The following is a 17,611-nucleotide window of genomic DNA, read 5'->3' as shown; positions in this document are numbered from 1 at the left end:
CTTGTTGAGATTTCCATTCAGCTGGAGAAACCATCTTGCTCTCTGACATGTTTTTACTGATTATCAGGGTTACTGGGTACACTGTGCACTGAATTTTAATTGGCATCAAGCTATATATTTTTAGTGAGAAAAATGGGAAGTGCTTCTTATGAAATCCTTGGGAATTCAAGTGCTTTCTATGAGAAACTGATTCATAAGATTTACTGATTTACACATCAGAAGAAAATTAAAAATCAACCTTCCTATGTATAAAATGTTCACCTGAGGCATAAACAAAGGAAAGAAAATTATGAAAATCCTTATTTGAACATACAATTATTCATGTTGTTGTAGCAAGTATTATTTTAATTGCTGTACAAAGTCGCCAGCTGGCAAATGGATTTTAACTTTCAGCATATTAACCTGTTTTATCTATGAATTGAAATAACTCAATTGTACTAAAAAAGAACTCCAAACAACTACATTTTATAAACATTTCTTTTAGGCATATTAATACAGCAAATAATGCTTATCTTGATCATACATTAATAAACTGGAACGTTGGAGAAAAAAAGAGGGAAAAATGAATTTCTCTGTAAGTTGTCTTAAGGATGGAAAGTGAAATAAGCCTAGGTACTTAAATACCGGTAACCACAGAGATGCACAGTTTCAAATTTTATAACAAGAGACAGAAAGAAATACATTTAAGTCGGAGTGCATCAAACGTTTGTTAATTATGGTACAACAGGTACATCCTTCTAAGGACCATAGGTGCTATCTTTCCAGCTCGTAGTTATGAAATCTATTATTTCAACTTTTTGAAAAGACAGAAATTATAGTGTGTACCCTCAAATCATCACGGTCCAGCCAGCTGGGGGGAAAAAATAAATTTTCTAAAGCAGTTTGTAATTCCGCATATTTGCCACCAGTTAATTAAAAGGTAATGTCCATAATCCACGTTTTCATTAGTAAAAGGCAGGTAAAAGGATAAAGAGAATCATTAAGGAAAAGAGAATCATTAAGAAATACTGTAGCCAAGGTAACACCATGTATTTGTGGTACTTTTTGTGACCATTTTATTAGTGATGACCACTCTACACAAAATATAGATCTTCATGATATATATCAGCAAAGAAGTTGCAGCTATATTTATTTCTTTAGAAATGTTTTAAGCACTGCAGACTAAGCTAGCCTAAAGATGAAATGCAATGTAGATTTTTTTTCTCATTTGCATGAGGTGATAAGCCACTGTTAAGCTACAAATAGTGGAAAGAGAAGAAATGAAAAATATACTAATGAACACATTGCAATGAAACTCTCTCAATGACTCTCTCAATGCCTTCAAACATAGGCTGATTTGTAGTTATTTGCACAGTTATTAATAGTTTAATTTTATTAGTTCACTGCAGAAAATCCTGATTTACATCTTGTGCAATTAAGTGATGAGTCAGACTCAATCACATACTAGTCTCGATTACTCTAATGCAAAATTGAAGGTGACCTGAATATGTTTTTTGACATTGAACCTTCCAAAAGCATTCTGAAAAATCAAAATTTTGTATTGAGAAAAGTAGACCCCAAAAGGCAGAACTTCACCAGCTCTTTGAAAGTCAGTGGGGTGACTAAATCCTGACTGCAGTGACAGAATAAATAAATAATTAACTTAATCTAGATTTACACTATTGTCAATTTTAGAAATGTAGCCTGTAGCCATCCGATGAAAAAGGTAATCCTACAAATACAGAAAGAATATTTTAGGATGGGAAATAGTCTAACTTGTGTGCTGAATAGCTACGTGGGAATTTGCTGCAGTAATTACCCTCCTATCATTAGTGACAAGTAATTGCTATAGCAACCCCACTGCCACCTGTCTCACACACTCTTTCTCTCTCTCTTTCAAAAACACACTCACACACTCTCTCTCTCTCCATATTCATATTATTGAAACAAAAGCAGAAAAGCCAGTAGCTTGATGTCATTTATTGAATCACTGTTTTTTCTAATCAACAAAATATAACCTCTTCCTCCCTTGCCAACTCCTCATAAATATTTATCAAAAATATAATGTTTGTGTTGTAGAAAACAGTGCTGTTCAACCAAAGTATCTCCATTCTGCACTAATTCTTTGGGGGACAGAAAAGAGAACTCTCACAGCATGAGTTCTTTTTTTACTTTATTGTACACACTGGGCCGGAGACTGATTTCACAGGTATGGATGTGAATTCTAACAAAGGCAACCACATAACATAGGTAAAACTGGCTTGGTATTCACAACCAGGGCAGCTGAGAATAGATCTCTTTCATTTAGACTCATCTAAAAGACCATCTACAGCTATTTTCTGTGGCTTTCTGTCAGCACCAGGTATTACCTTATGGTATGCAAGCATTTACAATTGTTACACAATGTTTTAGTCTTGTCAGCAGCAGGCAGAGACTGAAGAACAGATAGCAAGGTTTCACTATGGCATCACCTAATCCTGCTTCCAGTCTTCTGTTGTGCTCTTGACAATATCAGTGGAACCTTTCTTTGTAACCTTAAAATAATTGGCATGATATCAGTTTGTATTTGAAAGAACCAGAAATTTGCTGTTCCCTGTGATTAGGCAGCAAAAGAAGAAGTGAGAACTGTTGCTGATCCTTTTCTTCCGCAGTTTACAAAATCCCAGTTTTGCATCCCTAGTTACAAGCATTCTCCATAAAGCGATGTTCCTGCTACATCAGCATACAACATAAAACTGGCTAAAAGCTTTGTCACCACTAGATGTCACCAAAATACCAATAAAAAGGGTTTAGACGTACAAACAACTCTAGCTCTCTTAACCCTATCACTCAGCATGTACAAATGCAAAGATGAATTAAAACAGCATTTTAAATATGAAAGAACAGCACAGAAATGCAGGAACAGCATGTCTTGACATAAGCCATTTGCATCCCACATGTTTATTCCACCTCTTGTGATCAAAAGAGACCATTCATATTTAGTTCTTAATATATGTGATTTTTTCTAATTTAAGACATAGATTTTCTCATTCTGCTCATTCCATCCAAAAATAACTCTGTCCAACAGTTCTTAATGATGCTAAGGAAGAGAATGGAGATCCCTACTGAAGTACAATGGTACTATTACTTTATTTTATTTTTCTATATAAATCATAAGGGATATTATTTCATATAGAAGCTTGGGTGCAAAAGGAAAAGCCATAGCAATTTATATATATGCAAATGAACCTTACAGTCTTCAGGTTTTTGCTGAATAGAAAATAGATTTTTAAAATTTCATATCAATGAGGTAATCTTACTTTTAAAATTACCATACAGGCTTTTCATAAGGGCAGTATAAAGTATGTGCCACTTAAATCCACAGAAAACCCATTCCATCCACTAGCAATCTGAATGTTTTACCTGCTTGCTTTAGAAATGAATGTGTGGAAACCTGTATGCAACCAGCTTACAGCTTTTAGAGTGGAATGGTTGGCTGGTCATGTGAAGCACAGGCAGACTTCAGCTTTCAAGCAGGAAATCCATGTACTGTCCCTTAAACTATTTGTCTCATCTATTTCTGATTAAATTATTCATTCTTTCTCTGATGTTCTATCTCAAGACAATATGGCCTGTCAAAATACAGGGTGTACAAGCAGAAAGTAGTATTTATTTTGCAGCCACTTGTAGTCCTTCTGCACTAAACCTTGAAGCAGTACATGTTCATCCTAGGGATTAGGTAGTAAATTATGTCCTATATTTTGTCACCCATATATCATGAACTATTCCACATATTTGAGAATTAAATGGCCACCTATATCATTAATGGAAAAGTTGTGCCTCTTAACAATTGGGAATAATTTAAGGACAAATGAACAACAACAAAAAATAAAACTTTGCAAAGATGTGAAATGTGACATGCTGTCTCAAAAACTTTACGGAAAGAGTTATAACATTAACATAACATGAAAATTTTAGTAATGTAAATTATTACATGGCTATGTAATGGCACACTGATGTTCCATAAGTTTTTTTTTCTTCTCCTCAGAGTACTGATAATGTCATCAAGATTAAAAAAATAGGTTACAGAAATGCACCCTTTGTGATGTTATTTATCAGTATTACACATCCTGCTCACAGTTCAGTGTCACAATGTCAATATACTGAGGCAAAATCTTAAATCTGATGAAAATCATGCATAATAAAATTGAATATTAAATTTAAAATACATTAAAAGAAAGCTCACATCATCTTGTGTTATATCAGGCTGGTATCAGAGTAACATTGTATTTATATTAGCATATGATTTCAGATTCATGGAACTACAGCCATGAAATAAATAGGTGTGCTACATATTTTGTCCTCTTTTCCTTCCTATCTCCACCCAGGTTTCCACCAATGATAAATCCAAACCTAATCTCCACATATGCACGTTGGCTTAAAATCAGTTGATGTTCATCACTCCCTTGCAGCAACCTAATTACTTAAGATGAAGAGGAGGTAAATAGTTTGCTTCAGTAGGTATCAGAAATAACACTGTGCTATGATCTAGATGCAGGAGATGTATAGTGCTTTCTTTACACATGCCAGTCCACTCATCCCAAAAGCTGTGACATACTCAAGAGTTTCTTGTAACTATGCTCTACTATAACTTGAGACCGTTTAGCTTTTTACAGAAAATGCCTGTCTTCTTATGGATTCAGGTCTCTATATGGAGTCCTTCAGAAAAACAAATTCCAGAGATTTCCTGAAACTTACTCTTAGAAATGAACATTTCATTCCATTATTTCTGTGCTCAGTTTAGCCAAACAAATAAATTATTTTCTTTCAGTGATGAAGAGACATTTATACAATTTACCTCCTGAACATCAATGCACAAGTAAAGACAAAGACCTGTGACAGTAAGTGATATAACCCATCAATGGGTCAAGAGTCAAGTGTATAATAAAACATGAACTTGCTGTTTTTGCACCTTCAACTTAAGAAGCTGACCTCTCTTTGATTGTACCAATGCAACAACTCCCCCCCAAAGGTGGAGGCAAGAGCTTCCTGGGGGTTAGTCTAAGAAATTGTATTCTCATAGTTTAGCTGATGCATGCAAGAAAGCTCACAGCAGTGCCTTCTTATTTGCTGACAGAAATAGTATCCACAGGTCTGAAGTTTATGGGTAAAAAGGATGGCTATTCCTCTAATGTAATAGAAATAACAGAAGAAAATATATCCAGTTCACACCTGACTGTGCGTTCTGCAGACCTAAGATCATTCTATTAAAGTCAAAGCCCATTAGCAGTGTGTAAACAACATCTTAGACACTGACTGTTCATGTTGAATATATTTTTAAATGTTTTCAGTTCTCATTCAAGGCAGAAATGTCAACACTTTTGCCAGACAGTAAAGGGCAGACATTAAAGGGTGCTACAATCTTGAGGCTGCCATCTGGTATCTTTGAGTGCCAGTCCTGATGGAAAGGAGAGGTGATACTTAGGAAGGATGCAAAAGGATAGGCAGTGGGAGGGATTGGAGGGGGAGAGGCTTTGTCAGGAATTTCTGTTGCTCTTTCACATTGACTTTTCACTAAAATCTTGCACATAAATGATTTTTTTTTGTTGTTCTAGAGATGAAAACTGCTGACCTCTCAAAATCTGCTTGGTATCTCAGTGCCTTATACATGTGATTCAAATACAAATAAAGGATTGATGGCATTTATAACGTCTTCTACAGAAGGCATATTGATGGGGATTCATGAGTCACAAACAAATTGCACATGTGAAAGCAAACTGTATTGGAACACATTGCACATTCCATCCAGAGGCTGTTTTCTGAAGCTAAATACTATGGCTTACTCATTATGGGGGAAAACTGTATTTTAAATGGTAGTGGAACATATTCTCTGACACAAATGAATGAGGAAAGTTCTTTTCCTTTTCCTCTGTTGGCAAAAAAGGAGAATCACTGCCATCCCAATAGAATGGCAAAGGTCTGGGAATTCAAGAGAATGCAGATTGTGTTGTTTCCTTCCCACTAGACTTATGCTGATATAATGGATTCCCAAGTCACTCCCAGATAAGTAGGGATGGGGAAGTCAGAATCTAATTTATCTTTTCTATCAAAGATCAGTGGTTGTATTTCCCTTTCTGATGAACTTCTTCTACCCTTAAAACATAAAATCTACATTTACAACCAGAAACATTTGGTGAGATTCTAGATTTCTAGCTGTGATGACAGATATTTGGAATCATTTTGCCCAAAACTCGGGAATTATTTCTCAGATAGGTACACTAAACATTCATTCAGCTTATTGAAAGGCTAACCACTTTCTAGAAAGGAGGTGTATGTTTTGAACCTCTATTGTCCCTTACAATATGGTCAACAAAATTTCAGAATAAATTGTACTTCAGGCACTTAACTGAATACTAGTATATTTACACTTTTATAGCTGAAAGCAAAGATAACAAATATGGAAAGCATTAGAGCAAATGTTAGTTCTACAAATCAGATCAAAATCAGTAGAGTGCTTGGTGCTGCAAAACTAACCATTAAAAACAGAGGTTTCCATTTGGAAGCATCACTCATAATGTGAGTTAAAATATCTCCCAAGATAGGTCATGTGGAAAATGATGCCAAAATAACTGGTAAGTCAGTAGCAATCTGCAGACTCTTTCCATCTCTTGGCAGACTGATCATATTTTTAAAGTGAAAAACTGGGGTGTTGTGTTCGGGGTTCTCAGGGAAACATTCTGGCACAGGGAAAAGGAAGCTGGCCAGGAATTTGAAGAAAAAAAGAAAAAAAGAAAAAAAAGGGCAATCTTCATCTCACTTTCACTGCTAAAATAGAAAACTGGGACACTGTGTAGTAAGGACAGGTTGGGATAAATTTTTATCACTGTGTCACCTCTTCCCTGTCTCCACTCTCAATCTCATTCATTCAAATCTAGCTCAAGTCTTGTCCTCAACATGTGCATGTCAACATGCATGCCACCAATTCTGTGCATGATTTTGCTTTTTCTGTGCTCAGTTTTGACAACACAACTCAAACATCCCTAACTCAGAATCTCCCATAATTTTCTGCTCATTAGCTTAAGACCTCTAGCTGAGAGAACAGAACTTAAGCTTTCCCTTCAGAAATACTCTCTCTTTTCATGCTATGATTTCCTTTTCCTCCTTTTTGATCATTTAGCACTCAGGACCAACATTTCAACACTGAAACTTACATCACTTGACACTCAGGGTACTATTCTTCTCTCTCTCCTTTCCTACAATCCCTTCCAAGATCAAAGATTTTCCTTTGGTTTGTAAACTTACCTTCCTTTATTATTAAGTCCATACCTCAGCATACTCCTACACTTTACACATGCACACTCCCTGTCCTCTTGCTGACTGAAAAGTTTGAACATATGGTTATAAAGGCAATGATGAATTTTGTATGCATGGAGGTTACCTGTGTGAGTTACACTTTATTATCTTTTCTTTCTCTCCATCTCTCTACTAAACTGTTGCAATATGTTTCACAATATTTCAGTAGAATCCATAATTCTGAGATTTACAGGGAGTAAATCTCATACTTTATTACACATACTTTATTACTAAGATTTAATGTGTTCTGGAGGAAAAGATAGTAAACAGTAACAAAAGAGTTACCCTCCAGGAAAGCTGACTAGAACAATAACAGAAGAGGTCAAATAGGTTCCCCAGTTACAACTTAGAAAATATATTAGACTTGAAAATACATAGTAAGTGGAAGCCCTTCATGCTAACAAGAATATTATCAATTTATAAGTGGTCACACATTGTAAGTGATCAAAAGTTAGATTTTCCGGAAGAACAGATGATATTCAGCAAAATTGCAGAAAACATTGATTCTCAGAGCATAAACACCATCTCTTCTGCAATGGTGGAACAACCTATTCCCTGATTAACAATGGAAAACTTGAATGCTTCTGAATTCAGCAGAGATAAAATCTATTAACTTTACGCATGATCAGCACCTCAGAGTAGAAAATGCAGACTTTATAGTTTAAATCTGTATAGTGGACAAAGAGCTGTAAAAACAAGGACTGAATTCACAGTCAAATTCACTGTGACTTTCACCCTACATATTTTTAACCTGCTCCTTCTATTATTTGGTATTAGTTTAGGTTTATCATATATGGAAGGTACTGTATTTAATTTGCATTCAATTTAAGAAAGCAGTTGTCCTAGAAGTAGGTTAGAGGTTGATGAATGCTGATGAATATTTATCCCAGCTATGTTCTAATGGTATAATTATTTAGCAGGGAGAATTTTTAGGAAATTCAAGAAGGAAACAAAATGTAGAAATAAATATAAACTAATTTGAATATCGGCATGTAAGTATGGTAGAGTTGTGGAGTCTCAGTTTGTGGACATAATCAACACATGGCTGGATACAGTCCTGGGAAACCTGCTCTAGCTCACCCAGCTTGAGGAAGGAGTGGGACTAAATGATCTCAGGAAGTCCCTTCCCACCTCAGCTATTCTGTGATTTTGTGATCCTCCCAGGCTAGTTTCTTCTACTAGCTAGAAATAGCCAAGTTTTCCTACTAAAACACTGTTGTTGCAAAGTAGAAACCAAAAGCATAAAAGAAATAGATCTCAATATATCCTGTCTATAAATATGATCTTGTTACCACAGGAAATAAACTGTCAGTTAATTTAATTAATAAAAAAAAACAAAAAACAAAACAGCTCAGATGAAAGCTAGCTTGGAAGTAGCCCAGAGGTCAGAAATTGAAATCTTTGATGTATGCTCAATCTTCAACATATGTCCTTGCATGGTGCTGTTTATAAGTTTCTGAAAATGGTGAAGACACTCTGCATTTCCAGTGGGTGTAGGAACAGCAGAAACAGTCAAGGAAGTGAACTTCCCAGATGATGCAATGGAAGTAGTGTCTCCTATGCCTATCTGAAACTTCATTTAACAACATAAGGTTTACAGTCAGTCTAACATTACAATGCTAAATTCATTCAGAGGCTAAATTGGTTTATTGCAACTGAAAATGGCATTGCAAGCATTAATGTCATTTTTGAATTTGACACTAGGCATAAATGCTTTGGTAGGACAGAAGTCATGAGTTTGGGCCTTGAACTATACCTATGAAAGCTGTGACAAAACAATGAAAAAATCCATGCTAAAGCTACGAAGGTGATTAAAAAGACAAGAAGTTGCAAAATAATTTTGTCAGTACTAAGGAAGTCTATATAAGAAATTAAAGTTTTGAAAGAAATTAAAATGATCGTGTGTTCATGAATAGTTAGTGAACACTAATGTGTTCACTAATTTGAAAGAGTTTGGGCCTCATTTTTCAGAACGCTTTAAATAACAAGCACAGATCCAACTCATTTCAGTCACAGCTGTGATCATTTGGCACTTCTATGTATCTGCCAAGGATGACTCAAATAGGTACCCAGAAAATGTGGCCATTTTTAGCAGCCATTAGGAGCCATATGTGAAATTTGGTTTAAGTGTCTCGATTACCATCACATTACAACTTTGTGGTAGATTCAGTTCTCACTGTCACAATTCAAATTCCTCATTCTTCACCTACAATTTGCAGACATATTCTGTTCCTACAGACTTTCCTAGTTACATGATAGATAAATCAATTTTCTTTTGGTCCTAGTTATGTGATGGATGAATCAGTTTTCTTTTGGTAATTTATTCTTTTTCACAGTTTATCCTCGATATACTCCTAGAACATAGTGTAATGTATTCAATTAGGCAAATGTGAAAAAATTCTACAAAGAACAGGTAAATAAGGACTATGCCTTAAAAGTTATGCATGAGTACTGAACTGACTTTACTGAATTAACCTCAGTTCTTGAGTTTTCTGAACTCTGAGTTTCTAACTTACAAAATTAACATTCTTGCTTTGCAGTTGGTACATTTTTTTTTTTGGTTTTGTTTTGTTTGTTTTTCAGAAGACATATAGAAAAAATTATCTGCATTGTAACCATGTTGTGTCTTGTGTGTAACTACCAGCACAGAACTTAGGTGATATATATGGAAAAGTAGTTGGCTGGTAAGTAGTTGACTATTTCCTTCAGCTGATGTTACAGCCGTTTTCACAGCATGTTTCATAGGTATTTTTTCACAACAGAAAAATTCTGGAGTAATTAAGGAGGAAATAGTATAGTTATGTCAGTAGATTGCTGCCCTGTAGCTAATGAGCCTGTGGTCTTAGCAGGCTTATTAGAATAGATGCAGTTCGACACTAACATGCCTAACAATTTTTACATTTGACTTAGTCTTTGTAAACAGGAGTTCATCAGGCCGTATGGGCCTACCAGCTGCTAGGTAGAATTGAAGCATGCCTTATGTTCAGTGTTGTGCAGTATTAAGTTGAAACATACCTCGTGTTCAGGAAATTATATTGCCCAGTTCTAAAGGGTTCTTACTAAGAACTAGAACGTGATATCCACTAACGTGAGATGAACCGTAGTATCTACAAATTCATAACTTGGTTGTATTTGGCTGGACAAAACTCAGTGGACAAAATTCAGGTTTCTGCTCCAAAGCATTCATGGTCTAAGAATTTCATGTTAAATGCTGTGAGAGTTTTAAAATACTAGAAAATCTTTAAGCAATATTTATCATCCAACATCTGACATGAGAATGTCAGTCCAGAGTTTAAAAACTTAGCAAATTTAAGTGCAAATCAAAATTGAATATTAAAATCAAAATTTAATATTAAATTTGAATATTAAAATAGTAAAAATAAAAATTGAATATATTTGAATATATATTTCAATATATATTTGAATATATATTGAATAAATTGAAAATAGTAAAAATAAAAAAATGAATATTCAAAATTGAATATTAAAATAGTAATGCATTAGTCAGCATTTTCTAAAATCAGTGTCTTTCATGTGTAGGAGCACAAAGAAGCTTCTATGATCCTAGATTATTTTCTCCCCTTAACCGTGTGAGGTTTTTGTTTGTTTATTTGTGCTTTTTTGTGTGTGTGTGGAATGTACGTGACTTCACATTGTCAAGGGTTTACAATCTTTTATAAGTAATTTCAACAAAATATTAAAGGAAAAATTGAGAAACCTATCAATTTTTCATATGGAATTGATATTCCATATTCTAAAGCAGAATCACAGTATCCTCATTACTTTGGCTTTCTGAAATGAGTTAACAAAAGACTGGGGAAGAAGTTTAGTATGGTTGTCTTTCATTATATTAATAATATTTTATAATATATGGCAGTGATGCATAACCTTTCATGTATGTTTACAAAGTAGTGACATAATTGTTCATGCTTACATGATAATTAAATGTGTTGATGTTTACAATTAGATGTAATAGCATAAAGATGGTCTGAATGTTTGCCAATGTATCTTCTATCTGGATCTTTTAAAAATAATATACAGTAGCAACTAATTAGGTAACTAATCTTTATGGCAATTACAAATGGTTTGTACAATACACACACAAGCAGACACACATACACATATTAACGTTCTTACCTATCTAAACATAATTAGTTGGATAAAGTCAGTACATTTTTCCATATAAGTGCCTTTCTTCTGTCTAAGGCATATTATCCTTACAGAATACCTGGCTGGATTTAAATTGAAATACAATATAAGTAATTGTGAAGTATTTTATAATAAAGTTTACATTATTTGACATCATGAAAAGAAAATTTTCTTAGCACTGTGATTTGTATGTACATTTTAGAGTAGCATGAATCAATCAACTCCTGTAGAGGAATGACAAAAAGGGTCATTTATATGTCTGACATAGAATTTACATAAGAATACATGTTTTTTTGTATTTTGATAAAGACGAAGGTGTTTCTTGTTCACTAAGACTGAAAATCTTGAATGATTTTTTCTTGCAGTGACATTATAAAGGACAAAAGGCTATAAGTACTGTCGCTTCAGAAAAATGTGCAACACAATCTTTAACCATTGCAATTAATCACAATTTCCTTACAGAAAAGGGATAAATTGTGGGCTATTTAAATATCTACAAATGAATACTAATATATTTCTGTTTTCGAATGTTTTTTTTGGGGGAAAGCTTGGTTTAACTTTTAAGTTTTCAAGGGTTGAGGATTAATGTGGCTACTGTGCATTTCTGAACAAACAAACAGTTTATTAAAACTGACCTGTAGGAAACTTAAACACAGCAGGAACTCAATAATCTTTGTTCATTGCAGCTTTACAGAACCCAGAAAAGGGGACAGTGCGTAAGTACTGCTTAACACATTTGATATGTTACAGTTGTAAAACTGTAACCATGAGCAGCTAATCTAATTTAAAAAAAAAAAATCAGAAGTGATTATTAAGCTTCAAGGGAGATGTGAACAAGTGTTAGTGATTGAAGAATATGTGGGACTTCCATTCAAACAGTCAAATTAAGTGATCAGCCCCTATTTAGGAGCCTTTTCAATATATTCTATGCCCCAGGGAATCTAGATCCAACCAAGAGCCATGGCCTGTGGTTGTTCTGCCTACATTTGCAACAGCTTGAGGTATGCCATCTCACATGGCTTAGGGAAATTGCTGCCAGCATAAACCAAATAATTCCCTCCCTCTGGTCTTCAAGAATAGCTGGAAAGTGTAATCTCTCATTATCAAACCTTCTGCTTTATTCTGTCCTGCTGTAGCTCAGTGTCATTGGCCTCGTTCACAGTCATCTCATCTTTGTCACAGATACATTTTTTTAAATGTGACAGAATCACATTTAGTAATCATGAGCTTGACAGATATATGTCTGTAAAAGAAAAAATATATTAAGGGTAAATATGGAAAGATTTCATACAAGTTTAATATAAAATTTATACATTTTTTCCCATGAAGGTTCACACATTTCAGTTGAACAGATAAAAACATTAATTATGATGTAATGCAATATAGTCTTTCGAGTAATAAAGGTGGCATCTTTCTTGAAAATTCCTTGTGTGTTCATTCTGTTCATTCTAATATATATTTTTTCAAACATATTCTTTACACCAGCTTCAAATTTCATCATGAAAATTAAACCTTGAATTTCAGCTGTGTCAGGAACATTATTCTATTGCTTTCATATCCGTAGCTAGGTCTACTGTAAACTGATAAATGAGTGCTCATTTTCTACTGTCATATACCAGCATTATTTTACCATTCATACAGACAATCTATCACATATTTGCCCAGCCAAGGACTTACAGACGTAATTACTTTACCTTACTCAAATTACTTCACCAAAATCTAATCAGCAATAGGGAGGTGCTGGTGCACCAGTCTCGCAACATCTAAGCAACCTGAAAACAGTAGGTTACATGTGTTTTCTTCTCCTGTCATATAGTCCTGTGATTTATTGATTTGTAGATGAGAATCTGGACTCTTCCTCTGGATTTACTGCAGACTGAATTAAAAGGTATCTTGTGGACTACACACAAAATACTGTGGAATGATGCAGGAGAACTGTTTTCATAAACCTTTGTGACGTTAGTATTGGATGGGAAAGGATGGAGTGCTGAAATGGAAGCAAGAAGTTTCTTACAGAAAATCTGAGAAACATCTGAGGGATGTCTATTTACAAATTCTAAGTAATTTGCCCTATTTATGGCTATGAGATCTGAATGATGATATTCAGTGCTGAACTTTCACTTACTCAAACTGACAAAGCAAGCCTGCAAATAGCCAAAAGCCTCATGATCTTTTGTTGACTGCAAAATCTCTTAAGCAGATTCTCTTTTCCTTTTGATCTGTAGGAATATTCTATGTTAGTGTAATCAGTAGGAACAGGATCTTGCTTTCTGAGTAGCGGGGGAAAAGGGAGAGAATACGCTCCAACATCTTAAAACAGATGCATTAGAAAGGACAGAACCAAACTGCTACTGCTGGAAAATCTGGAAAGAACATTGTGTTTGACACTTTATAGCAACTCACTTTTCTGAGAACATTTCTATATCCAAACCCTAGCAATTCTATGTAAGGCTATTTACACTTTTTTTTTCCTAGTAGCTTTCAGTTAAAGAGTGTTTATATAGATATCTAGAGCATCATGTAAGTATAACAAATAATGATGAGAAAAAAAAGATATACCTGAATTTATACACCCCAAAATATAGAAGTTGGACTAGATGATCTTGGAGATTGTTTACCACCTGAATGATTCTATGACTTACTGAGAGTTGCCCCAAAGCGACAATACAAGAATCACTCACACAAACTCAGTGCTCTTATCTCTGAAGAGTGACATAACATAGTTATGTCTTTTAAACATATCTTTCAAAGAAGATATCAGATGACAAAGAAATTGCCAAAGCTTTCCAAACACAGTGCTCTCTCTCAAGCATACTCTGGAACCCATTTTTATTTGTCCCCATCTCTACTCTGCGTATCTATTCTTTCTACAGGACAAAGGCCACCTTGTGTCATACTCCCTAGTTTTGGGAATAATATTAAGTTCATTGGACTATGTTTTTGTATCCTCCAAGTTCAGTTACTGGATTTATTCCACTCTTCAATTAATTTTACTTCAAGAAGGGATTTAGGCATGGGAAAACTCCAGGCAGCAACTGAAGGCAAAAAGATCTGTGGGGGTGTTGGGTGATCAGAAAGAATAGATAAATCTCAAATAAGATGAATACTGAAGGTCTAATAAAATTCTGTTTGAGCCACTTCTTCCAGCTATATGATTATCTCATGTTTAGGTTGGGATGGTAGGATTCACTAATATCTGAGATTCCATAAATATGCATCTTCCCAGCAGAGAAATTAATAAAGAAGACAAATTAAGAGAGTGATTATGTGAAAAGAATAGATCAAACCGGTTGCAAGCCAGAATAGGATCTGGGTAAGATAGGATAAGATCTGTGATCTTCTGTTCAGTGTAGGTTTCATGATGCTGCCTACTCCCAAGTGCAGTAAAAGATTTAATCACTCCATTTGATCTGATCAGGGAAAATGATAAATGAAAGAAATCTTTAAATACAGTGAACATTTTATCGGTCTTTTATTAATTATAATGCATTTCTCTGTCCTTATTGGCATGTAACCGATGAGCATTTACAAAGTAGTAGTCTGATGAAAAGTATAAATACACACTGATGTGTTTTAACTGCCAAATAATATTTTAAGGTTCATTAAGTGTTATGATATATTTTCTATTAAAATGAAAGAATCTTCAAAAACAAAACCTACTACTCCATGAAGCAGGATTATTAAGTCAATCAAATTTCTCTATTCTGATTTCTGCAATAATCAAGGGAAACTTTTCTTTCCAAGGACATAGAGAAGTAGCCACAATTAAATTTTTGTTGTTTTTGCCAAAGAATGAAGAGAACTAAGTAGTAAACATGCCCTAAAAGCAAAATGCATAATAAAATTCTTAACTTTAGTATGAAAGACCTTTAATAAGTATCAGGAGTTGAGCATTAGATTTCTAAGCAACTCAGCATGAGTTGTATTAGCTGTCAAAACAATTCTAGAAGAAGGACCTGATCTTCCTTTAAGTTACTTCTTACTTATAGTAATTATTTTAGATTAATGAAATATACCATTTCAAATATCAAAAGGAGCTGTACATTATATACAGGTAAAATGAAAGATCTTGAGATAAACAGATTCATTCTGTCTTGGAAATTTAGTGATCCATCACTATCAAACCACAGAACCAATTCTACATTCTCACTTATTTATTTATTTATTTTTAAAATTTGTTAAAATTACACACACATAGACAAATATCATAAGGAACTGCTACCCACATAGACCACATAATTGACACACTGTGCCTGGTATGGCATTTGCTAACCAGCATATTATCTAGGGCTGTTCAAACCTTCCCTTTTATGTCAGTCAGTTCAAAGCTGCTATTGCAGAAAGATAGATATTTTATGTCAAAAGTCATTTGACCAACACATTCGCTTTCCTTAGCAACTCCGCATAAATGTGTTGTGACATTTCATCAGTAATAAGATTTAGTTCAGTAGCTGAAAAGATGACAGACTCTGATTAACAGTCTTTTTGGTGAAGACCACACTGGTTACTTTGACTTTCGGGTTATGTCTGTTAAAGCTCAAGTTCGGTGTTCCCTTCCTTTGAGTATGCAAATATGCATGGGTGAAGATATGTATTATTTACAAATGAAGTCTAAATTGTTGATCTCTTTTGTGCAAAGTTTTTGCCTTGCCAAGAGGAGTTTGTTTCCATTCTTCTAACTGTCCCCATTACGTATTTGCATAGCAAAGTAGATGATCTGTACAGATTGCCTGACCACAAACAAGATCAAAATTTGTCTGGCATAATATGTCACTATGACATTCTCCTTGCAATATCATTACATAATGCAATATATTGCAGTGACACCTACTAGTTTTCTCAGGTGGCTACATTTCTCTATGTGAAGTTTAAGGTCTGTTATGAACCATATTTTGGAATGTGAGAATGTGTCTATATGAACAACTAAACCTGTAGAAAACGGATTACATGGACACTGCAAATTCAGCTTTTACGCAGGTTTTCTACTTAAAGGTACAGATGATATTATATTTTCTAACATTTTTTGGACTTACAGTTTTTGTAAGCATCTTACCAGGCAGATGTTTTGCAATACAAAGGGCAAACTGAACAGGTTAAAACCCCCACCCATTGTTGGTTTAACAATTCCTACTTTCACTGACTTTGTCACATTTTAAAATATACCAAAATTTAAAACGAACCTATATAGTCCTTGATGATTACGTTAAAATGGCTTGTTTCCATTAACAAAGATAATGTCATTTCTTTATTTCAGTTTTTATTGTGAATCATATTTAGGAGGAAGTGGGGTCAGTATTTAAAAAATCTCTTTAATTTTATCATGTAAGTGATTATTATAAGCACCTCATCAGGTGTTAAGAACTCTTGAGTATTTCCTTTTGGAGGACTGTAGAAGGTAAATAATGTCTAGAAGCAAATAGAAGAAACTGTTTTTCAGTGTTTCAAGTGATTAGAATAGTATAAGGTAGGCCCTAGCTGCAGAAGCCTGCTTGATATTGGATATAGGATTGATATTGGGAATACAACAAATGACTTTATACATTTTATGTAGTGCTCATAATTAGCTTATCAGAACACCCACAACCGATGATTTCTGGATAAAGACAGATAATGAGGATAAGGTTTTAGGAACTATGTGTATTTTTATGCTGTTACTGAGTTCTAACAGGTTTTCTTTACTAAAATTGATTCATCCTTGGTATTATTATTATTTTTATTTACCCAAATTTTAAAGTACATATCATAAAATGACACTAAAGAAATGATATAATTCAATGTTAAGCATTATAGATTAATTTACAAAAGTACATTGCCAAACCTTTTGAGTGTTTGGTTCGATGACTCAAATTCAAGGGCAGCGAAGTTACCTAGGATATCAATGGATTTGCCTTTCTTAGGAATGGGAGAAAATATTAGACTCTATTTGTGCTGTACTAAGGGAATGAGATTGGGGGACACAGGTGAATATTGATAGTATACCAATGAATTAGAAAAGTTTGGGAGAAGCAGTGTAAAAGAGCTTTCCCTCTGAATGGATTTATAAAGCAAATTTCTTTGACCGTTGAATTTAAGACAGTGATATATTTTGTTTTACTCAGCCTGTTATACAGATTTTGCAGTCAGATGCCTGAGAGCCACAGAAACTAGACAA

The 17,611-nt window shown here is 34.3% G+C and overlaps 1 long non-coding RNA gene across 2 annotated transcripts in view; it reads right to left on the bottom strand.

The window, feature by feature from the left end:
* Positions 1-17,611, bottom strand: part of LOC106017429 (uncharacterized) — a 149,918-nt gene that overhangs the window by 2,924 nt on the left and 129,383 nt on the right. For both annotated transcript variants that reach the window (XR_011809752.1, XR_005265866.2), the window contains exons 4-5: positions 12,570-12,703; positions 11,449-11,543 (exon numbers count right to left, since the gene is read on the bottom strand). This is a non-coding gene — a long non-coding RNA (uncharacterized lncRNA). The remainder of the gene's footprint in view (positions 1-11,448; positions 11,544-12,569; positions 12,704-17,611) is intronic.

The sequence above is a fragment of the Anas platyrhynchos genome, chromosome 5 (assembly GCF_047663525.1).
Source record: "Anas platyrhynchos isolate ZD024472 breed Pekin duck chromosome 5, IASCAAS_PekinDuck_T2T, whole genome shotgun sequence".
In the NCBI taxonomy this organism is placed as follows: Eukaryota; Metazoa; Chordata; class Aves; order Anseriformes; family Anatidae; genus Anas; species Anas platyrhynchos.
Note: the sequence above shows the minus strand (reverse complement) of the source record. Positions and strands in the feature narration are given on the sequence as shown.